General features: G+C 48.5%; 1 protein-coding gene across 2 annotated transcripts in view; it reads right to left on the bottom strand.

The window, feature by feature from the left end:
• LOC144807653 (uncharacterized) overlaps positions 1 to 23413 on the bottom strand; it is a 425807-nt gene that overhangs the window by 365751 nt on the left and 36643 nt on the right. For both annotated transcript variants that reach the window (XM_078673274.1, XM_078673275.1), the window contains exon 3: positions 18362 to 18431. The gene's annotated coding sequence lies outside the window, so the exon portion shown is untranslated. The remainder of the gene's footprint in view (positions 1 to 18361; positions 18432 to 23413) is intronic.

The following is a 23413-nucleotide window of genomic DNA, read 5'->3' as shown; positions in this document are numbered from 1 at the left end:
TTTATTTGTTATAATTAGTTTAAATATAAATGTAATTTAATTTATTTTGTTAATATTCATATTATTTAATAATTTAATTTAAGTTATATTATTTTTTAAAGTCGATATTTTTTTTACATCTATATTTTTTACATCTATATTTTTGAGTCGATATTGTTGTACTTACCTGTTTAAGTATAGGGAATCGATATTTTTGTAGTCGATATTTTTACATCTATATTTTTGTTAACTATATTTTTGTTATCGATATTTAAACATGGAACCTTTTAGACACAGTCACAAAGTGGAAGGGGTACCCTGGGGACCCCTTCAAAATTGCGACTGCATTACCACCCTCTTGAAGAGGGTGGTCATTTGCAAGCGTTTTGCGACCGCAATTGTGGTCTCAAAACATTCACACATAGCATTGCGGACGCAATTAGGAAGGGAGTGCCCCTTCCTAATTGCGACTTGCAATTCTTAAATAGAGAGTCGCAAATAAACTGCAACTCGCTATTTTGGAATTGTACACGGCCAACAGTGATTTTGCATGTGCAAACGGGTTTGCAAACCCGTTTGCGCATGCAAAATCCCGTCGTACATCTGGCCCCCTGTGATTGATTCCACTGACTCGCTAGACATTGTTTCAGAGGACACATGTGAAGCCTTGCATGAGGTACGATTGCAACGCAGAATGCCATCATTCCCAGCAGATGCATGAAGACTTTGGCTGGTAATGATTGGTTGAGTTGAAATTGTAATAGTGTGGCCTGGATATTGTGAATCCTGGCTATATTGGGAGTGGCTAGAGCATTGAGAGTGTTGATGGAAGCTCCCAGATAAGATTGCACTTGTGCCGGACACAGGTGAGATTTTTGTGCAATTATTGTAAAAACCAACTGGTGAAGTAGATGTACTATTGTCTGATTGTGTAGTGTCCTTGGTGAGAGAGAGGATGATCTGGGTGTCGTGGGCGTAGGATACTATACTGAGTCCGTGCTGTTTGACGATGGTGATAAGGAGGGCCATGTAGATGTTGAAGAGCTTGTGGCAGAGCGACGATCCTTGTGGTACTCCGCAGTTGATTTCTGTGGGTTTGGAGAGGAAGGGTGGCAGTCTGATTCTTTGGGTTCTGCCGGTGAGGAAGCAGTGGATCCAGTCAAGGGTGGTTCACTGTATGCCGGCGTCGTGGAGTCTGCCGTTGAGTGTGCATTGGGAGACGGTGTTGAATGCCGCAGAGAGATCGAGTAGGATCAGAGCTGCAGTGTGCCCTTGGTCGAGCAGGGTGTGGATGTTGTCTATGGCAGCGAGCTGCAGTGTGCCCTTGGTCGAGCAGGGTGTGGATGTTCTCTATGGCAGCGAGGAGAGCGGTCTCGGTGCTCTGGTTGCTGCGGAATCTGGATTGGGAGGGGTCGAGATGGAGTTTTCTTCGATGAATTTTGTTAGCTGGGCATGGACGATCTTCTCTGTGACTTTGGTCACTAAGAGGAGATGGGAGTTGGGTCGGTAGTTCTTGAGGTCGGTGGGGGCGCGGAGGGATTCTTGAGCAGGGGTCTGCCTTTGGAATTGTTTCCTCTATATCCTCCTCTGTAGAAACATCTAGAGGAAAAGGATTGGATGTTACCTTTGTAGGAGGAAGCCTTTGAGCCTGAGGATGTTGTTTTGGACCCAGCTATGTAAAACGAGCGGTGAAAGGAGCCCCTATTAGATGGGGACTGGAGTGCTCCAATGGATTTTGCTACTTCAGTGTCCTTTTTCTTCTTTTGTAAGGCTTGGTCAACTACAAGACCAAACAGGTGTTCTTTGTCAAAGGGAGTGTTCAAAATGGACTGTTGAACCTCAGGCTTAAACCCTGAGACCCTAAGCCATGCATGCCTTCTAAGGAGAATGCGGGTATTGATCTCCCTGGCTGAGATCCTAAGCCATGCACGCCTTCTGAGGAGAATGCTGGTATTGATCTCCTGAGCGGAGATCCTAAGCCATGCACGCCTCCTAAGGAGAATGCTGGTATTGATCTCCCGAGCTGAGATCCTAAGCAATGCACGCCTTCGGAGGAGAATGCTGGTATTGATCTCCCAAGCTGAGACCCTAAGCCATGCACGCCTTCTAAGGAGAATGCTGGTATTGATCTCCCTAGCTGAGACCCTAAGCCATGCACGCCTTCTAAGGAGAATGCTGGAATTGATCTTCCTAGCTGAGATCCTAAGCCATGCACGCCTTCGGAGGAGAATGCTGGAATTGATCTCCGGAGCTGAGATCCTAAGCCATGCACGCCTTCTAAGGAGAATGCTGGTATTCGTAAAGCTCTAGGTGGAGCATAGGGTGTAACCACAGGATGCAGAATTGCCGGGCCAGTGCGATGAAATGATTTGTGGACTATGCACATGGCCTTAAACTGTACTCTAGCCGCTACCGGGAGCCAGTGAAGCTCTTTAAGAGCTTTCTTCGCTGACTGCCGGCGGGGGATGTTATATAAGAGTTGTGCGGCACAGTTTTGAATAACCTGGAGCCTACGGGTGACTGCTGCCGGGGCTCCTAAATAAAGTGCGTTCCCATAGTCCAGGCTGGAGAGAATCAGGGCCTGGACCATGATTCTCCTGGCCTGGAATGGGAGTAAGGGGAGAACTTTGCGGAGCATTTTCAACAGTCCAATGCAAGTAGAAGCAGTTTTTGTAGCTTGGACTGAGAAATCCAGCGCCTTATCTAGCCAAATCCCCAGGCTCTTAATCTGGGATTTGGGAGGGGGGGGGGGGCAGGCCTAGACATGGAGGCCAGGTGGATGCAAGGGCAGATGGAGAAGAATTGCCCAGCAGCATAATGTCTGTTTTCTTCCCGTTTAATTTAAGACAGGAAGATTGCATCCACCTGGCAATAGCCTCTAAGCAGGGGCCTAAGGTGGAAGACGACCCTTCGGGGTGGTCGAGGGAGACCACCAGTTGGGTGTCGTCTGCGTAGGTCACAATACGCAAACCAAAGGGATGGGCTATCCCTTCTAGGGGTTCCATGTTGGCATTAAAAAGGGTGGGACTCGGGGAAGAACCCTGAGGCACCCCACAGCTAAGTGGGTGTTTAGGGGAGACTATCTCACCCTCGCACACCTGAAAGAACCTGCCGTCCAGGAAGGAGGCAAGCCATTCCAGGACCGCACCCGACATGCCCAAGCCATTCAGACGGTGTAATAATATGGCATGGTTGACCGTGTCGAATGCGGCGCTGAGGTCGAGCAGTATAATGGCAGCCTATCCTGTGGTAGTCTCTTGGAGGTCAGTTCTGTGAGGGGCCCCACAATGCTTCCATAGTCTTTTATGAAGCGCCGATAATATCCGCTGAGCCCCAGGAAGGCTCGGACTGCTGTTTGGGTGACCGGGGGCTCCCAGGCCCGGATGGCGTCAATCTTTGGCTGGAGGGGAGCCACCTGGCCGCTCCCTACTTGGTGTCCCAGATAGGTCACGGACCCTTGGCCTATCTGGCACTTGCTGGCTTTTATTGTCAGTCCGGCCCGTCGGAGGGCCGTCAGGACCTCCCAGAGGTGGGTCAGGTGCTCATCCCAGTGGAGGCTGTACACTGCAATGTCGTCCAGGTAGGCGGCACTGAACTCTTCCAGCCCGGCCAGCACCCTGTTCACGAGTCTCTGGAAGGTGGCCGGGGCGTTTTTCATGCCGAAGGGCATCACTTTGAAATGGTAGTGGCCATCAGGGTTCGAGAAGGCCGATCGCTATTGTGCTCCAGGGGTGAGGCCGATCTGCCAGTATCCGGCCGTGAGGTCGAAGGTGCTGAGATACTTGGCGGCCCCCAGGCGATCGATCAGTTCATCCGCCCGGGGGATGGGATGGGCGTCGGTCCTGGTGACTGTATTCAGCCCCCGGTAGTCAACACAGAACCGGAGCTCCGGGGGCGTGCCGAGGGCGGTGGCCTTAGGGACCAGGACAACAGGACTGGCCCAGGGACTGTCCGAGGGTTCGACTACCCCCAGAGCTAGCATCTTGGCCACTTCGGATTGAATGCAGGCCCGAACTCGGTCGGGCACTCGGAAAGCTCAGTGTCTTACCGGCGGGCTGTCTCCGGTGTCTACATCGTGGACACACCACCGGGTGACCTCAGGAGTGAGGGAAAATAGATCTGCAAATTGCCCCAGCAGCTTCCGGCAGTCTTGGTGCTATTTAGGCGTCAGGGTAGAGGAGAGCGTGACCCCTTCGACGGAGCCGTCTTTCTCGGTGGTGCTCAGGAGATCGGGTAGAGGTTCGGAGTCATCTTCAGCTCCGTCATCGGTCGCTAGCAGCAGACTTAGTTCAGTGCGTGCAAAGTGCGGCTTGAGCCGGTTAGCGTGTAGAACCCGGAGGGGGTTTCTGGGGGACTCCATGTCTACCAGATAGGTGACGGGGCCCTTGCGCTCCACCACTTTGAAGGGCCCCGTCCATTTGTCCTGGAGGGCACAAGGTTCAACCGGGGACATGACCCAGACCTGCTGGCCCGGCTCGAATTCGATGGACGAGGCGTTCTGGTCATACCAGCGGTTCATCTCCTCCTGACGGGCCTCCAGGTTGGCCTCGGCAAGTTCCCGGAACTTCCAAGTCTGGTTGCGGAGGGTCAGGAGGTACTGGAAGACATCTGGTGGAGCACCTCGGACAGCCATCTCCCAGCCTTCTTTGGCCAGGCTGAGGGGGCCTCGGACCGGGTGCCCATACAATAGTTCGAAGGGGCTGAACCCCAGGGACTTCTGGGGTACCTCGCGATAGGCAAACAGGAGGCAGGGCAGCAGGACATCCCATTTGCGTCGTAGCGGCTCTTCTAGGCCCTTGATCATCCCCTTCAGTGTTCGGTTAAACCGCTCTACAAGTCCATTTCCTTGGGGGTGATACGGGGTGGTGAACTTATATGTGACCCCGCACAGTTGCCACAGGGACCGCACATATTTAGATATAAAGTTTGTGCCCCGATCACTCACGACTTCTCGGGGGAAGCCGACTCTGGAGAAGATCCCCATTAGGGCTCGGCCTACTACTGGGGCCGTGATGGTTCGGGGGGGATGGCTTCAGGATAGCGGGTGGCGTGGTCCACCAGAACGAGGATGAAGCGGTGCCCCTGAGAGGTGCGGGGGTCCAAGGGGTCCACTATGTCGATCCCTACTCGCTCGAAGGGGGAGGTGACCACGGGGAAAGGCTGGAGTGGAGCTTTGACTCTTCCCCCGCTCTTCCCGCTGGCTTGACAGGTCGGACAGGATCGGCAGTGATTACTCACATCGTTGCGCATTTTCGGCCAGTAGAAATGGGTCACCAGGCGGCTGTAAGTTTTGTCCTGCCCCAGGTGCCCGGCGAGGGGCACGTCATGTGCCAAGTTCAAAAGGAAGTCTCTGAATCGGAGGGGAACGACCAGCACCCGGCTGGCCCCTAGTTCCGCAATCTTCTGCTCGCTGTAGAGAAGGTCGTGGTCCCAATAGATCCAGTGGGACCCCGAGGGGTCTCCAGCGGCTTGAGTGGCGGCTTGTTGTCGGATTCCCTCAAGGGAGGGACAGGTTTTCTATTCCTGCCGGAATTGTTCGCGGGTGGGGCCACCTTCTTGGCGCCATTGAGCTAGTTCTGGAAGGTGGCCGAGCTCGGTGAGGTCTTCATGGCTGGGCCCCTGGGGGCCGGGTTCGGGGTCGGCGTCCTCGGGGACGACGGGCGGTGGAGGTGCGGGCCACTCCGGTCCTTCAGGCGGGGTGTCTTCGTTCGGGGCGGAGGTCCGGGCGGTCATGGAACGAGTGGTTGCACAGACCCACTCGGGAAGGCCGAGCATCCCCAGATGCTCTCTCCGCTCGACATGGGCCCAGGGGGAACTTTTCAGGTCGTTCTCGAGGAGGCAGTCCACAGGGGCATCGTCCCGGACAGTCACTTTCAGCAGGCCCGACACCCCTCCCCACTCGAAGGGAATGCGTGCCATCTGGCACAAGCTCTCGGAGTTGTCCGCCGACCGCACCGGGCACAGGACATTGGGTAGAATTTGTTCTGGGGTCACCAAGTGGCAGCGGACCGCCGCCACTCTGGCTCCAGTGTCACGGAGGGCTTCGGCCCGGCGTCCATTGATGGTGACCCATTGGCGGTATTTCTGTGTGTTGGCTGGGATCGGGTCTCGGGGATCATGTCTCGTTCACCCAGGCACGCCAAGATCATAGCGTCGGGCTCCCACTCGGCCTGCTCGGGGTCGTTGTCCTCTTCCTCGCCTCCTTCGGTACCCAGGGCGGCAGCCGCGATCTGGCTGTTCGGAGGACCAGTGGTGCCGGGTCGCTGGTTCATCGGGCAGAGGGGGTCATTCGCATAATGACCCTGTCGCTGGCATCTGTGGCAAGTAACGTTCGGGCGGGGCCCCGGTCGTGCGGGAGGGGCCCCCCTTCGGCCCAGGGATGGAGAAGTGGAGGTAGGGGACAACCCAGTGGGGGGATCTCGGCCCCGGCTCTGGCCTCCTCCTCCGCCTCGTGGTCGGTGGTTTCCGGGGGGTCCCCGGCCGTAGTCTCCGATCGGGCTCCGGGGGACTCGGGTGCTCACCCATCTATCAGCCTCGACAGCGAGTTTTCGCGGCTCTGTCAATTTGCTGTCGAGGAGATGTTGCCGGAGTTCGATGAAGCAGTTGTTGGAAAGGTGTACCCATATAATGAGGTCGACCAACTGCTGGTAGGTGGTGACCTGGCTGCCTTTGATCCACCCCTCGAAGGCTCTGCTGAAGAAGTTCACGTACTCCACCCATGTGGTACCGGGGATTTTTTTACAGTCTCGGAATCACTGCCGGTACATTTCGGGGGTGAGTCCGTAGCGAGTGAGGAGAGCGGTTTTCATGTGCTCATACGAGGTCATCTCGGTATCGGGGAGCTCTAGCAGGGCGTCTCTCCCCTCGTTGACGAACTTCCCCCACAGGCCGGCGCCCGAGTCCTTGAGGGGTACCCTATGGGCGGTCATGGCTACTTCGTAGGCTTTGAACCACTGTTGGATGTCGTCATTCTTGTAGTATTCTTTGACGACATCCTTGGGTATGTGCACCTTCGTGTCCACAGGAGGGGCCGCGGTCTTGCCCCCGGATGCGTTGGCATCGTTCGCTTTGGCCTTGATTTCTAGTTCCTTTAAGCCACGCTCATGCTCGAGCATGAGTCTCTTTTCCTCGAGGTCTCTTTGTCTTCGTTTCTCCTCCAGGTCTCCTTCTAGCCGTAGATGCTCAAGGGCTATCTTTCTTTCCGCTAGCTGTAGTTCTCTGTCTAGCCGGAGTCGAGCGAGCTCCAATTCATGGAGCCGGATTCTCTCTCGTTCCCGGGCATCTTCGTGGGAGAGGCCCATGTCTGGGTTTGTGGGTCTGTCTCCCGCTGGGGGCGCGTCGGTCTCCGGGCATCCGTTAGGGCCCGGGTAATCTTGGTTCTGGGGTGGCGTGTCACCGGCTTCCACCCAGGCTTGTAGGGCCGATTTAAAGTCCTCCTTGGTGCTTAGGCCAGTGGTAGCGATGCTCAGGTCTTTGCAGAATTGTTTTAATTCCTTATGACTGTAATCTTCCATTTTTTCTTTCTGGAATTCCGTAGTCGGTCTGGTTTCTTGCGTAGTCATGGTGGTAGTGTGTTTTTCTCGGTAGTGGTTGAATCACTCTCTGCACGATCTGCGTCGGCTCGGATCCCGTCGCTTGCCACCAATGTTGGAAAGGCGATCCCGGGGGAGGCAGAAGATGTCTGACTGACCTCCCCTAGGTCCACCCCTCCGTGGAGAATTTGTGAAATCATATGCTTTACAAATAATTGTACATTACAAGGTAATTAAATATATCTTGTGTATAAAGTTTGTTGTCCAATTGATCCCTCTATACCCCCTTTGTTCTACTTTTTCATCCTTGTGACGTACCTAGCCCAGGTTTGGGAGGGTTATTTGGGCAGAACCCCTGCATAATTTTTTCACCTTCTGTGAGAGGACACAGTCCTAGCCCTAACTGGATAAGTCCCATCATCTTCAAGATGGTGGGCACTGAAAAGTGTACTTGACCTAGCCTCCAGCACCTGAGGGGTGGAGTTGGAAGAGGAGGGCTCATCTCCTCTTCTATCAAACCTGTCCTGCTGCCAAAAAGGGGGTGAGGACAGGATGGTGGCCCGCTCCTTCGAACAGGAGAGGCTGGGGTCGCATTACAAAGGAGGCAAGACCTCTGAAGCTCCCCACCGCGGATGGCTCTTCCTGACCAGGGGGGATGTGAACACCTCCACCCAGGAAAGGCATTGTTCTCAGCCTCAGAGTGCACAGGCACTCTCCTCTGAGGTCAGAACACACTCTGGTGGTAGCAGGCTGGCTCAGGCCAGTCAATGACCACACTAAGGATTGGTAGGTTTCAGGGGACCCCTCTAAGTGGCCCTCTGTGTGCAATTTTTAATAAAATCGACACAAATCAGTGCAGATTTATTGTGTTGAGATGCTTGGTGCCAAACATCACATATTTCAGTGAGGCCATCATGGAGCTGGCGAACTCATAATGACGAGTGCCCAGCCTTTGTACTTACTATGACTTCCCTGGTCACTTACAATATCCAGGAATCGACTCGGATATTGCAGGGGCATCAGGGGCATTTCATGCAGATATGCCCTCACAGGGGGGAGAGGATGTGGTGCAGCAGCAAGAGCTGCCGACTCGGGAAATGGGGTTCCGGGCTCAAGTCTCTGCTTCAGCGCAACATCCTGTGATTCTGGGCAAATCACTGTATCTCCCGGTGCCCATAGAGAGCGTCTGTAAACCCTCACAGGTGATGAGTCGCACTATATAAATCTGTGAACTTTAACTCCCTGCCTGAGATATGGGTAAGACACCCTTCTAGCAGTGTTCATGGGAATGGCACACAGGTTAGCTCTTCAGTTTTGTCTGCACCAAGACAGTTAGGCTGCTGTGCCAGTGTGCATGCGCTTGGTGAGGGGCACCTTAGGGTGGCATAATTTGTGCTGCAGCCCTTAGGGACCCTCTTTAACCACACGGCACTTGGTACCAGGGGTACCTTTTACTAGGCGCTTATATGTGAGCTAAAGGGGTGCCAATGTGGAAATGACGGGAACAGTTCAGGGAATGAGATCTGGCACAGGAGGCCTGGTTGGCAGGGACTCTGTGCACTTCCAGTCGAAACCACAATATTTCCAGGCAACACGTGGGGGCTTACTATGTCCAAAAGAGGCACGTGTTTTCATGACACCCTCCCCCCACAAATGAAAGAGGATGAGACTAACCTTCCTCTACAGAGTCTTCATCGTCCTCTTAGTGGATAATGTGAGTAATGCAGGGATACAGGGTCTGGCCCTTAAGTGGCTTACATCTTTCCAAGAGGATCGCACTCAAGCTGTACTCTTTGCCCAATTCTCTATCTCTAAAGTCAAATTGACTTGTGGGCTGCCGTAGGGTTCCTCCCTGTCACCGCACCTTTTCAATCTGTATCTGTATCCTCTAATTCAATCCTTAGGCTAAAGAATGGTATGCACTTTTAACTAAGCTGACGATCATCAACTGATCTTGGAAATCGACAAGCCTGCAGCCTCCGTTAGTAACTTTCAAACTACCATGTGACATATTGGTAGCTGGATGAACAGTAACCACCTGCATTTAAACCCAGACAAAACTGGCCCTGGAACGCTAATGTTTGTCCGACTGAGTTGGGAAACCCACCCCTACCATCTAGATCAACTAAAAACCTTGGCATCACAATTGACTGCGTTCGATCTGTGAAATCCCAGATTGGGACGGTGGTCTCTACCTGCTTTTTTCCGCTCCGGAAGATCAGGAAGATGAACATAAGTTACTTACCTGTAAACTGTGGTTCTCCAGTATTGGCATCTTTTATAGATTCACATGCTTGAATCATTCCCCGTCGTCAAAGTGGGAGTCCCACAGAATAAATAGCAATATAGCAATAGCATAGCGAAAGCATAGCTGAAAGAGCAATAGGAAGTATTGTAACATAGAAGTTAACAGGAAAAAACTTGTCACTTTAATAACTTGTCCAAGTCCTTAGATATGGTCCAAACTCCAGCCAATCAGGCGACAGCACCCTCTGGAACCTTCTCCTCATAGGCTCAGGCTCTCCGATTTTTGAGCACAAGTGTGGCATAAGAGCCAAGGAGAAGAGGGGAGCCTCTGAGCGGAGGAGGGTGGATCGCATGTGAATCTATGAAAGATACCAATACTGGACAGCCACAGTTTTCAGGTAAGTAACTTATGTTCTTCTCCAGTATTGGGGTATCTTTCATAGATTCACATGCTTGGATCAGAGTAGGTAGCAGTAATTCGAGAATTGTGCATTAGTAAACCATAAGTAAATCGTAAACAGAGTACGAGAGAATACATATACGTATATTGCAATATAGCAGTAAACATGGGCACATCTGCAAAAGCAGAAATATATACATACATACAATGTGTGCAGGAGGAGGTAAGAAACAGAGGCTCACCTTACTTAAAAAGATTACGTAGCACCGCTCGCCCCACAGCAGTGTCAGCATTGTTGGCAGCTTCCAGACAGTAGTGCTTGGTCGCAGCTCTGCAAATCTGAGGAAGAGGCACACCACCAAAGAGAGAAGTAGAAGAGGAGACTGCGCTAGTAGAGTGTGCTTTAATCGTTGCAGGAAGTGTCTTGCCTGCTTGCTGATTGCAAAAGGAAATTGCTCTAGATATCCAACGTGCAAGAGTCGGTTTAGCAACTGGGGGTTCTTTACGCATCCTGCCGTAGGCTATGAAGAGCTGATCAGTTTTACGGATACTGGTTGTTCTTTGCAAATAAAATGTCAAACATCTCTTAACATCTAGAGAATGTAAAGTCTTTTCTGCTGGCAACTGTGGATTAGTGGAAAAGTCTTTAAGATGACCGGCTCATTCAGGTGGAAATCAGATGGAACTTTAGGAATTAAGGCCGGATTAGTGCGGAGCACCACAGCGTCTTTGGTGAATTGAAGAAAAGGTGGTTTGATAGTAAAAGTCTGTATCTCGCTGACTCGAAGTAAGAGCTAAAAGCAGTGATGTCTTCCAGGAGATGAATTTAAGATCAGCCCTACGAATGGGCTCAAATGGGGACTTCATGAGTTGTGCCAACACAATGTTCAGATGCCAAGGAGGAGGCGGGTGTCGAATTAGAGGGAACATCTGAAATAAGCCTTTGAAAAATTGTTGAATAATTCTTGAAGAATAAAGAGAATTGGAGCCATCCTGCTGGAATCTGTAGATTGCGGCCAGAAAAACCTTCAGGGTAGAGTGAGAGAGGCCGGATTTTTCTAATTGTACGAATAAAGGCAGAAGCTGCTCTGGCGTAGAGTGAACAGGGTGAACATTTATTTTATAATTATTTGTAAAGCGCAACTGACCCCCTACGGGTAACCAGGCCCTGTGATACAGGCGACTAGCTTAGGGCCGAGAGACAGTGTCCCCTGCCTGGAAGGAGTTAGCAGGATGCCAAGGAGCATACCCGAGGGTAGAGCCAGGTTTTTAACCTTTTTCTAAACTGCAGGATGTTGTCCATTTATCTTGTATCAAATGGAAGTGTATTCCAAAGGCAGGACGCTGCCGCACCGAAGGCCCTACCTCCTGATTTGACTTTCCTAACTCTAGGCACCCTCACCAGATTAGCCGATGAGGAGCGCAGTGCTCGTGGAGGGACATCCCATGTCAGTTTCTCCTGCAGAGATTTGGGCCCTTGACCATGTAGAGCCTTAAATACTATACATAGTGCCTTGAATCGTATCATCTGCGAGACTGGCAGCCAGTGTAAATCTGAGAGTGCCCGGGAGGTGGAGGAGCGGCGTGGTTGCACTAGTACCAGTTTGGCCACCATGGACTGTACTCTCTGCAATCTCTCAATCAGATATTGCGGGGATTCTAGTAACAGGGCAATACAATAGTCCAGCTGACTGAGGATGGTGCTCCGGACTATCAGCGCTCTGTTCTGTTAAGAGAACATCGGAAAGATTTTCTGAAATGCTCTGATCAGAGTAAAACAACTTCCAGCTGTTTTGTTGACAGTTTTCTAATGTCAATTTGTTGTCAACCATGACTCCCAGAATTCGTACCACGCTACTGGGAGCCATTGGAGTAGCAGGGGATGTTTGCCAAAACTCAAGCGGAAGTTTAGGAGAGATTATACCTACTGCACAGTGTAGAATCTCTGTCTTCTAAGAGTTAAACTGAAGAATTTGAATTTGAAGCTTCACACCAAAGATAGAACCATTTCCACTTGAGGTTGTAAGTTTTGATAGTGGAGGGTGCTCTAGCGTTAGTGAGGACCTCCCTGCAGTCCAGAGGAATAATCAAATTAGCAAACTCATAGTGCTCAGGCGCCAGTTGGATTCAGGTGGCAGATCAGGCCGTGGTTTATAGTAAGAAGATTCGAAATTGGACGCAGCCAAATTGGATTGCACTCCGACAGAAGGAGGAGCTCCGTAAACCAGAACTGGCGAGGCCATCTGGAGGCTATGAGAAGAATGCCGCAGGGTTATTTCCGCATTTTCCAAAATACCCTTGGGACTAGAGGAATCGGTGGAAAAGCGTAAGCATATATTTTTGACCAGTTCATCAAAAACGCATTCTCGCACGATTATGAGTGAGGAAGCCAACTTTCATAGAACGGGCCTTTGCGGTTCAGGTTGGTTGCGAATAAATCCAGATTGGGGTGTCCACAAAGCTGAAAGATGCGGTCCAGCGTCAGCTGATGAAGTTCCCACTAGTGGTTTGATGAGACCGACCTGTTCAGGGAATCCACTAGAAGGTTGGACACCCCCGGAACATGGACTGCTGTTAAAGTGATCTGATGTTGAATCACCCAATCCCAAATTTGCTGAACTTGTAGGGATAGCAAAGTGAATCTCGTGCCTCCTTGTTTGGTCACATAATGCATGCTTGTTGTGTTGTCCATTCGGATCAACACTGAAGCTCCTTGAATGAGGGTGCAAAAGGACTTCAGAGCCGGGAATATCGCCAGTAATTCCAAAAGGTTTATATGCCAAGTTCATAGGTGGGTGTCCCATTTCCCCTTGACTGTGAGGGCTTGAAGATGCGCTACCCACCATTCGAGGGAGGCATCTGTCGTGAGGATGAAACTTGGAGTGTCCACTACAAATGAACTGCTGAGATGTTTGGTATGCGAGTCCACCATAGCAATACTCTTCGTATCAGAGACGTGATGTTGATGACATCGTCGCAGGACCCTGAGACTTGTTGCAATTGGTTGTCAAGTTCCTCCAGTCGGGGTCCCATTTTGAGGCGACAGTTGGGAATTAGGGGAATACAGGAAGACAGCATCCCCAGAAGCAATTTGAACTGTCGAACAGAAACATACTTTTATGTGCGCAGGAGAGTTGCCAGTTTGGAAATCTGCTGTTGTCTTTCGTTTGAGCCAAAAGCCCTTGTTTGCTGTGTGTCTATGATGGCCCCCAAGAAGGTCCTCACTTGAGAGGGGGTGAACTGAGACTTCTCCAGATTGATGGAAAGACACAGAGACAGGCATGATTGAGTGTGTCTGCTTGCGACTGCGAACGACTGTGCCTTTATAAGGCAATCGTCGAGGTAGCGAAATATTTGGACACCAGCTTGACCAAGATATGCTGCCACCGGTGCCAAGACTTTAGTGAACATCCGGGTGCAGAGCAAAGGCCAGATGGAAGGACTTGGAATTGGAAATCTCTGCCATCCACCCTGAAGCGCAGGAAGTTTCTGTGTCTGGGTAGGATAGGGACATAAAAATAGGCATCTTGAAGGTCCAGTGTTGGCTTGTAATCCCCTTGAGGCAGTAATTGAAGCACTTCTAGGAGAGACAACATCCGGAAAGTTTGCTTCTTGAGAATCTTTTTGAGGGAACGAAGTTCCAGAATGGGGCGCCACTTCCCTGATTTTTCCTTGATTTGGAAGAATCTTGACTAGAAGCCTGCACCCCTTTGAAGATTCGGTACACTTTGATCGCTCGTTTCCTTAACATGAGATTGATTTGGCATAAAAGTTCCATCAGACGGGCAGGAGGAGGACCTCCGGGGGGAGATTTTTGAGGGAATTTCACAAATTCCAGAGTGTAGCCTCTGGACACCATGTCCAAAACCCATCGATCTGTAGTTATTGCGGACCAATTGGAGAAGAAATGGGAGATCCACCCTCCAACTTTGGTTGGAGTGGCAGACCCTGATGCAGAGTTCTGGCCCGGGACCAGGGTTCAATTTCGGCCTTGGCGGGTCTTGGGCTCAATTTCCCCGGACCTGATAATTCTCGCCTCGGTGCCTATTCTAATCATGGGTCCCTCGCTGCAACTCTGGGCAATAGCTTGCTTAACCTCCACACCGGCCCCAACAGTGCTAGAATGCCTGGCTTCACCCTGGGGGTGCCCAGGAGTGGACACTTCACAGGGAAAGCTAGGAGAGGTTCCACAGCGGTATGAGTAATAGCGCCAGGAAACCGCTTGGTGACAGTGCGCTCTACAAATACCTTGACATTTACATTTACATTTACAGTTGGCAGTTGTCAGTGCTTTTTTGAGGAATCTCTACCTCAGCGGGAGGATTTCCCTCTGTACTGCTTGCAAGAGGCAGCCTGCGGCTGTCGAAACGACTGCTGTTGCAGGGAGGAGGAGTAACGCGGTTGGCCCGGATAGGGATGGTACTGCTGATATTGGTTGTAACATCCCCGAAAGGAAGAGGAGGAGGCACGACCCCTCGCACCCCCAAAGGCAGCATTTTAAACTGTACAGTAGACACTACACACTACACACGGACCCAAGAGGCCTGGAATTTAGACTTTGACATTCCAAAGGAAGATCAAGACTGGCCGCGGTCCTGTGAACTAACATGCATGGTATCTAGTAATGCCCATTTTCGAATGATACATTATAATTTTCTGTGAAGAATCTACTTAACACCACAAGACCTTTATCGAATGGCCGTGTCTTGCCCAGATATATGCCTGCGCTGCAACACTGTGGGGGCTGATTTCTTACATTAACGATGGCCCTGCGAGGCAATACACTCCTTCTGGCAACAAGCTGTTGAAGAAATGGTACATGCCACACAACTAAGGATTGATCCGACACCGAAATGCTGATTATTAAGCCTCATTAGTTGCCAGAAGGGCGCAAGATAACCTTTCAATTTGGTCAGTCGCCTATGGTACTGGCATGACATAAAAATGCAATCACATGGCTGTCCCAGCATGCCCCAACGATTGCGCTCTGGCACAGAGATGCGCTCGACTGGGCCCTAGCTGAGGAGAAACATATGCGCCTTAGCAGAAAGAATGACATATTTGAGGATACACTAAACACTTGCCGTGCTCATACAGATAACTCCTAGCTCCTGCTTCCCGAGTGACAAGAGACAGACTCTGGCTCTGAAACTGACGAGGCAAAACACTACACACTGGGGATGAGCAAGGAGGTGTCTCCACATGATAATTACAAGGTACATTCCCAATTAGGGGAATGGGACACTTATTGATCACCTGGAGAATCGGAAAGCAGATTAGTGCATGTGTAATTATTGACTGCTTCTTGATTAACCTATTTACGTAGAACATATTGGTATGATATGTCTCTGTATACTCTGACTGCCAGGTTGTATGTTGTTACAATTAAAATAAAGTTCTAAAAAAACAAAACAAAAAAAAGCCATCACATTGTGGGTGGTAGAGGGTAGTGAACCGGTAATTCACGCCACACTCCTTCGACATGTGTTTCAAGTAGCCAGACATGAAGTTGGTACCTCTGTATGACACCACCTCCTTAGGGAAGCCCACCCTGGTAAAGACGCTAATGAGGGCCCTAACCACTGCAGGGGCAGTAGTAGTCCAGAGGGGAATAGCCTCGGAATACCTGGAGGCATGATCTACTACCAGCAGAACTGTTCCCTGATGCTGTAGGGGGGTCAATGGGACCAACAATGTCAATCATTACCTTTTCAAAGGGAACGCCAACAACTGGAAGCGGGATTAAGAGGGCCTTTGGGTTCCCACCTGTCGTGCCACTGGCTTGACAGATGGGCCAGGAGTTACAAATCTCCTTCACCTTCTGGTGCATCCCTCGCCTTTAGTTCTGGTCTGGTCAAGGTGTCCAGCTACAGGGATGCCACAATCAGGTCCTCTAGGAAAGATACAAACAAGTTTGCCCCACTGAAGGGAAGATAGCTTAAAAGGAGCTTCTGAGAGTTACTTACCTTCAAGACTCTCATCCAGATATGCTTCGTGGCTGCTTTCACTGATCTTAAAGCAGATGTGGCTGCACAGACGCCAAACAATACGTCATATACAACTCTGACCCGAAGTTCTATCATGAAAAGCCGTGAAGCACAGTCCGTTCGTTGATTATCTCAAAGAGTCTGGACAGAATAAGTCGTATATGTGGCAGAGTATGATGCACAAATGGAGGCGCAGGAACTCCCCCAAACGCCTGAGGCACTACCACTCTGCTAGTGGCACTAGGTTTGGGGTCTTAGGCCTCTGTGTAAAGGATTTCCTCCTCCCAATACGTCCTGTGGGCACCACTGCCATCACCTCCTTGCTGTGCTGCAGCTTGCCGTCACAGGTTTTCAAGAGTGGGACAGGTTTTCTGTCCCTGGCACAGATCTTCCCTAGAGGGTCGCCCCAGGGCCAAAAGCTCATCCTGGTAAAACTTCAGCTCCTGGGGCTCAGTTGTCTCTGGGGCTGACCCTTCTTCCTCCTGAGGAGAACGGTCTGGTGTCTGACTACAATCTGGTTCTCCAGTTTTCATGCATTTTCTCTTGGAGGACTGGGCCATTATTCCAGACTTCAGCACCTCTTTTACACCGGGCTCTGCTCTATGCTATGGTTTTCACACACACACCCAGTGTGAGGTTCCAAGCATTTCTGCATGGACCCTCAGTTCTGCCTCAGCCCAGGCTAAGGGTTCCAAATCATTGCCAAGAAAACAATCAACTAGTATGGATGAAGACACTGCTACCTCTTCGTTGCCAGCAACTCCTCCCAAATCAAAAGACAACCTCGCCTGCGGGATGGGTTTTTGTCACACTTTCAGCATTGATGACTGGAAAGGTCCTTCCAGGCAGATGCTGTTCCAAGGAAACTATCTGCTCAGTCACCATGGTGGTGCTGGCACCAGTGTCTCCCAAGGCCTCCACCCTAACCCCATGTGCATGTTAGTGGGCCAGGCAGCTAAGGTGGCTAAGGCCACATCCCTACTTGAGTCGGCTAAGAGAGCTCATTGGCATGGCCATTGCTGTCCTGAGATCCCATCTGGAGATTGGCAGCTGCAGGTACTGCAGGTGGACCAGAGGTATATTTCTTGTTTTTACAGCCAGAGTCTCGAGCTCAGTGCCCAAGTGACCTACAGCCATGGCTCCAAGCCTTCTTAGGATCCCAGTTCTTACCCTGGTACCCACCCTTTGGCAGTCAAGAGTCTCTGGGACAACTCTCTTCAACAGGTTTTTGAAGTAGAACCTTTCTTTTTCAGGTTACCTCATTTCCCTAGGGTCGCTTTATGGCAAAAATACACGGCATGCATAGACAAGGTTTGCTATGTAACCTCTGGACTCCTATACACCTAAACAAATACCAGTAATCAGACACTAGGGAGATCACCTGAAGCTCCTAAGATTTTCCTTTTGTTTGGTATCTTGTTTTTGGGAGTTGGGTTTTAGGATAAGCTATTTTTGGGTGCGTCTGGGGGTGGGGTGTGTGAGGTAGCCCCTGTGGTAGACAATGGGATAGAGGATAAGGAGTGGCAGCCATCCCTTCATATATTTCTCCCCTCCTATATTCACAGTCACCTTTTACCAGTTGTCCGCTTTGCTGTCATCAAGAAGTGGAGAGTGGGGAATCGGCAGGCGGCCCCTTTAAGCTAGAGCTGAGGACGGACATCAGAGGATACACACTTGAAGAAGGGGGGGGGGGGCGGAGAGCGCGTCAGGTTGGTCAGTAGTTGGTCCAGCTACACGCGGCATGGGAACGCGAGGCGGAAAAACCAGCAGGGGAAGACCGGAAAGACAGAGAAGAACTAACAGCCTTACGAGAGAGAGAGTACCGGAGCCCAGGGGAGGTCACAGCTTGTCGGCGAGCAGAACACCCGAACCTGGCGGAGGAGGGAAAGCCAAAGCAGAAGACCAGACCTCACTGAAGGACGCGGAGTCACCACGTCATGGCCCCGAAGGGACGTGGCTCTTCCAGGTGCGTGGGCATCTACGGGGCTTTTGGAAAGGGGCTGAGTCAGAGAGGGACGGGAGGGGAGGCTGAGGGGTGAAAGGGACCCAGGGAAAAGGAAATAAGTGAGGCGGAAACAAAGACAAGAGCAGAAATCATCGGCTACTCTTTTTCTTTTGGTTGCTCCAACCTCTACCCCCTCCCTGCACATTTATGCATAGCTATTATTTATCCCTCACATCCTCCCTTGATTAAACCATAAAGCAAAAACACTTACCTGAGCCTTTTCCTTCTGTCCGAGGGACGACGGAGGCCGAGGCACACCTAAGGGACTGAAGTGGAAGACCCTGTGGGAAAGAAGAATATAACAGAGACAATCAGTCATTGTGATTTCCTGTAATACTAATAAAAAGTGCATAACACGAAATTATTCAAAGCAGTGTGCTCCTTCTTGACCGACTCTTCTACAATGGGGAGCTACATACTTTCCCTACAGGGAATGGGAGACAGAAACACAGAGACCATCAGACACACACAGACACACACACACAGGAAAGGATACTAGGAAAATGCTATATATAGTTTTCATATGCTTGCATATGTACATTGTTTTAGAAAGATGGTGGAACTATTTATTCTGTTCAATGTGCCTATTTTGCTAATTACTTTTATCTGCTTCTATTATCATTGCAGTTCGGGCTGGACTGTTCCCATTAGGCACAGGGTCAAGACTGATTTGCATATGGCCATGTCTGAACTGGGGTGACATGGTGAGCGAAATAATGATGGATTTACCTAGATCTCTTGACTGGGGGTGAATGTTTTGATTTGTTCTGCATTCCATCCATCAATTGTGTGTCGTTTGCTCTATTATCATTGCAGCACATAAATTCTATACAAGAATTACGATGGTTAAATTAATAATGAAAATGCTAATGTTATGTTATTTTAATTTGATATCGTACACGAATTACCCCTAAGCAGAAACTACTTTAAGGAGAAATTTAGGATTGGTACGTAGAACCACTCAATCTTTGTGAAGTTGAAAGAAAGGCTCTTGTATAGTTAATGCCTGAAGTTCATCAACTCTCCTTAATGAGTTTATCGTTATGAGGAAAGCAACTTTCCATGATAGGAATTGTAACGGACATTTGTGCATTGGTTCAAAAGGCGGGCCCATTAGCCTTGTAAGAACTATGTTTAAGTTCCACTCTGGAGCAGGGGGAATACTTGGCGGTATAACCCTTTTTAATCCTTACATGAAGGCTTTAATCACTGGTACTCTGAAGAGAGATAGGTGTTGTCTATTTTGCAAGTATACAGCTATGACTCCCAGGTGTAAACAAATGGATGTGTAAGTTAATCCACATTACTGTAAATGCAACAGTTAACAAATGATTCTGCACAAACGCATCAAGATGATTGATATTGTTGTTCTTACAATAAGCAACAAAAAGTTTCCATTTGCTGCATAACATGCTCTAATAGTAGGCTTACTAGCTTCCTTGAGAATATTCATACAGTCTGGTGGTAGTTGTAAATAACCAAACTCTATGACTTCAGGAGCCAAATCGCTAGGTTGAGTTCTCTGGGAATTGGATGTCTGATTTCTCCATGGCTCCGAGTGAGGAGACAAGATGTGAGATGTAGCTTTTGATGTGGAACCACTGAGAGTTTTAAGGATGAGAGTACCAAGGTTGACGAGAACATGTGGGGGCTATTAAGTTCAGTGAGGGACATTTGTCTGAGCTTCCGAACTAGTAATGGAATTAGCAGGAGAGGCGGAAAAGCGTAAGCAAATGTCCCTGACCAAATCATCCATAGGGCATTGCCTTTGGATGCTGGGTGTGGGAACCTGGATGCAGAGTTTGGGCTTTTTGCGTTGTGCACTGTGGCAAACAGATCTATCTGTGGAAAACCTCAGTTTTGAACGTAGGGAAGAAGAACTTGGGGATGAAGTTCCCACTCGTGTACTTGCTGCCTGTGTCTGCTGAGCAGGTCTGAAATCTGATGGTCTACTCCTGGGAGGTGTTCTGGTAGGAGATAGTTTTTCTGGTGAATCGCCCAATCCCAAATGCTTTGTGCAAGGTGCGACAGCTGGCGGGAGTGAGTCCCTCCCTATTTCTGTAAGTAGTACATTGCTTGTTGTCCGTGCAAACTAAAACAGTCTTGCCTGCAAGTTGTGTGAGAAATGCTGAGTGCTATGAACACTGCTAGAAGCTCTAGGTAGTTGATGTGGAGACGTTTGTGTTTGTCTGACCACAGCCCCTGGACTTTGTAATGTTGAAGATGGGCACCCCAACCGGTTACTGTGGAATCGGGTCTATGAAAGGCCGCCCTTTTGCTAAGTTTTGAGGATTCCACCACTGCAGCGAGCAATGGTTGCCGCTGTCTACCAACACTAGGTCTGGGTCGCAAATTGCGAGGCTCATTAATATTAATGAGCATTGCACAATTTGCGAGCCCATTGGGAATGCCAGCCCTACCAGGGATGGTGGCCTGCTGCGCTCAGCAGACCACCATGTCTGGGACTGCTTTTTAATAAAGCAGCTTTTTTTTTCCTTTCTTTTTTAAATGCAGTCCGTTTTTCTTAAAGGAAAATGGGATGCATTTAAAAAAAAAAATGAAACGTTTTCGTTTCCTTCTTTAAGGACAGGCAGTGGTCCCTGGGACCACTGCCGGCCCTTAAAAAATATTTTTAGACGGTGCAGAGTAGGAATATCGAAGTAGAAATATCGTCTGACATGAAAATCTCCGCAGAAATATCGAGTGGAACAAATATCGACAACAAAAATATAGTTTGACCAGAATATCGACTAACAAGTAAGTAATATCGATAACAATAATATAGTTGTAATAAATATAGTTTACAAAAATATAGTTTACAAAAATATCGATTTATTAATAATGTTATGTATTTTAGTGTTTTAAATGAGAATTGTTTGTTATTTTATTATATGTTTTGGAATTGTATTAGTTATTAATGTTTTTTATGTTTAATTTTGTGTCATTACTTCCGTAGCGGGTTGTGGGTTGATAGGGGAATAGGGTGGTTAGTAATTTAATTATATAAAATTAATTGATTATTAATGTGTTAATTAATTAATAATAGTTTAATAATTAGTTGTTAATTAATTTCAATCTGTCAATTAATAATTAATTATGTTAATTGTTTAATTAATTTTAGGTGTGTGTTGGGGAGTTCATACGTGTAAATGGTGTGAGGGGTGGTAATTAATTAATTTATTATTGATTAATTTATTAATAATTTTAAAATTAATTACCATTAATTAATTAGTAATTATTCATTGTAAATGTGTAATTAATTTTTGGTGTGTGTTGTGGTCTTTTTAAGTGTATATGGTGTGAAAGCTGGTAATTAATTAATTATTTAAAAAAATACATTAATTTTCATTAATTAATTAGTAAATATTAAATGTAATTGTGTAATTAATATTAGGTGTGTGTGGTGGATATTATAGTTTTAAATAATGTGTAATTAATTAATTTTTATTATCTTTGTTACTAATAATATATTTAAATGTATATATTAATTATGTTTATATTGGAAATTAAATTTTAAAAAAATGGATAGTTTATTTTTTATTGTTTTGTGTTCCAGCGCTTTCCTTACTATTGTACTCACTGGAGTGGGAATAGTCATTTTTACCCCTACGCTATCCAACGCTTTCCCTACTGTTCTAGTTTTTTTTTTTTATTGTTTTGTGTGCCAGCGCTTTCCTTACTATTGTACTCACTGGAGTGGGAATAGTCATTTTTACCCCTACGCTATCCAACACTTTCCCTACTGTTGCACTCTCTGGAGTGGGAATAGTAATTTTCACCCCTACGCTATCCAACGCTTTCCCTACTGTTGCACTCTCTGGAGTGGGAATAGTAATTTTCACCCCTACGCTATCCAACGCTTTCCCTACTGTTGCACTCTCTGGAGTGGGAATAGTAATTTTTACCCGTACGCTATCCAACGCTTTCCCTGCTGTTGCACTCTCTGGAGTGGGAATAGTAATTTTTACCCCTACGCTATCCAACGTTTTCCCTACTGTTGCACTCTCTGGAGTGGGAATAGTAATTTTTAATCCTATGCTATCCAATGCTTTTCCTACTGTTGCACTGTCTGGAGTGGGAATAGTCATTTTTACCCCTACGCTATCCAGTGCTTTCCCTACTGTTGCACCCCTTGGAGTGGGAATAGTAATTTTTACCCCTACGCTATCCAACGCTTTCCCTACTGTTGCACCCTCTGGAGTGGGAATAGTAATTTTTACCCCTACGCTATCTAACACTTTTCCCACTGTTGCACTGTCTGGAGTGGGAATAGTAATTTTTACCCCTACGCTATCCAGCGCTTTCCCTACTGTTGCACCCTTTGGAGTGGGCATAGTATTTTTTACCCCTACGCTATCCAATGCTTTACCTACTGTTGCACCCTCTGGAGTGGGAATAGTAATTTTTACTCCTACGCTATCCAGCGCTTTCCCTACTGTTGCACTCACTGGAGGGGGAATAGTAATTTTACCCCTACGCTATCAAACGCTTTCTCTACTGTTGCACCCTCTGGAGTGGGAATAGTAATTTTTACCCCTATGCTATCCAGCGCTTTTTCCCTACTGTTGCACTCACTGGAGTGGGAATAGTAATTTTTACCCCTACGCTATCCAACGCTTTCCCTACTGTTGCACCCTTTGGAGTGGGAATAGTAATTTTTACCCCTACGCTATCCAGCGCTTTCCCTACTGTTGCACTGTCTGGAGTGGGAATAGTAATTTTTACCCCTACGCTATCCAGCACTTTCCCTACTGTTGCACCCTTTGGAAGGGGAATAGTAATTTTTACCCCTACGCTATCCAACGCTTTCCCTACTGTTGCACCCTCTGGAGTGGGAATAGTAATTTTACCCCTACGCTATCCAACGCTTTCCCTACTGTTGCCCTCTTTGGAGTGGGAATAGTAATTTTTACCCCTACGCTATCCAGCACTTTCCCTACTGTTGCACCCTTTGGAAGGGGAATAGTAATTTTTACCCCTACGCTATCCAACGCTTTCCCTACTGTTGCACCCTCTGGAGTGGGAATAGTAATTTTTACCCCTACGCTATCCAGCACTTTCCCTACTGTTGCACCCTTTGGAAGGGGAATATTAATTTTTACCCCTACGCTATCCAACGCTTTCCCTACTGTTGCACCCTCTGGAGTGGGAATAGTAATTTTTACCCCTACGCTATCCAGCGTTTTCCCTACTGTTGCACTCTCTGGAGTGGGAATAGTAATAGTTACTCCTACGCTATCCAACGCTTTCCCTACTGTTGCAC

The sequence above is a fragment of the Lissotriton helveticus genome, chromosome 1_2 (assembly GCF_964261635.1).
Source record: "Lissotriton helveticus chromosome 1_2, aLisHel1.1, whole genome shotgun sequence".
Taxonomy (NCBI): Eukaryota; Metazoa; Chordata; class Amphibia; order Caudata; family Salamandridae; genus Lissotriton; species Lissotriton helveticus.
The sequence above is the reverse complement of the archived record's forward strand: the minus strand, read 5'-3'. Positions and strand labels throughout refer to the sequence as shown.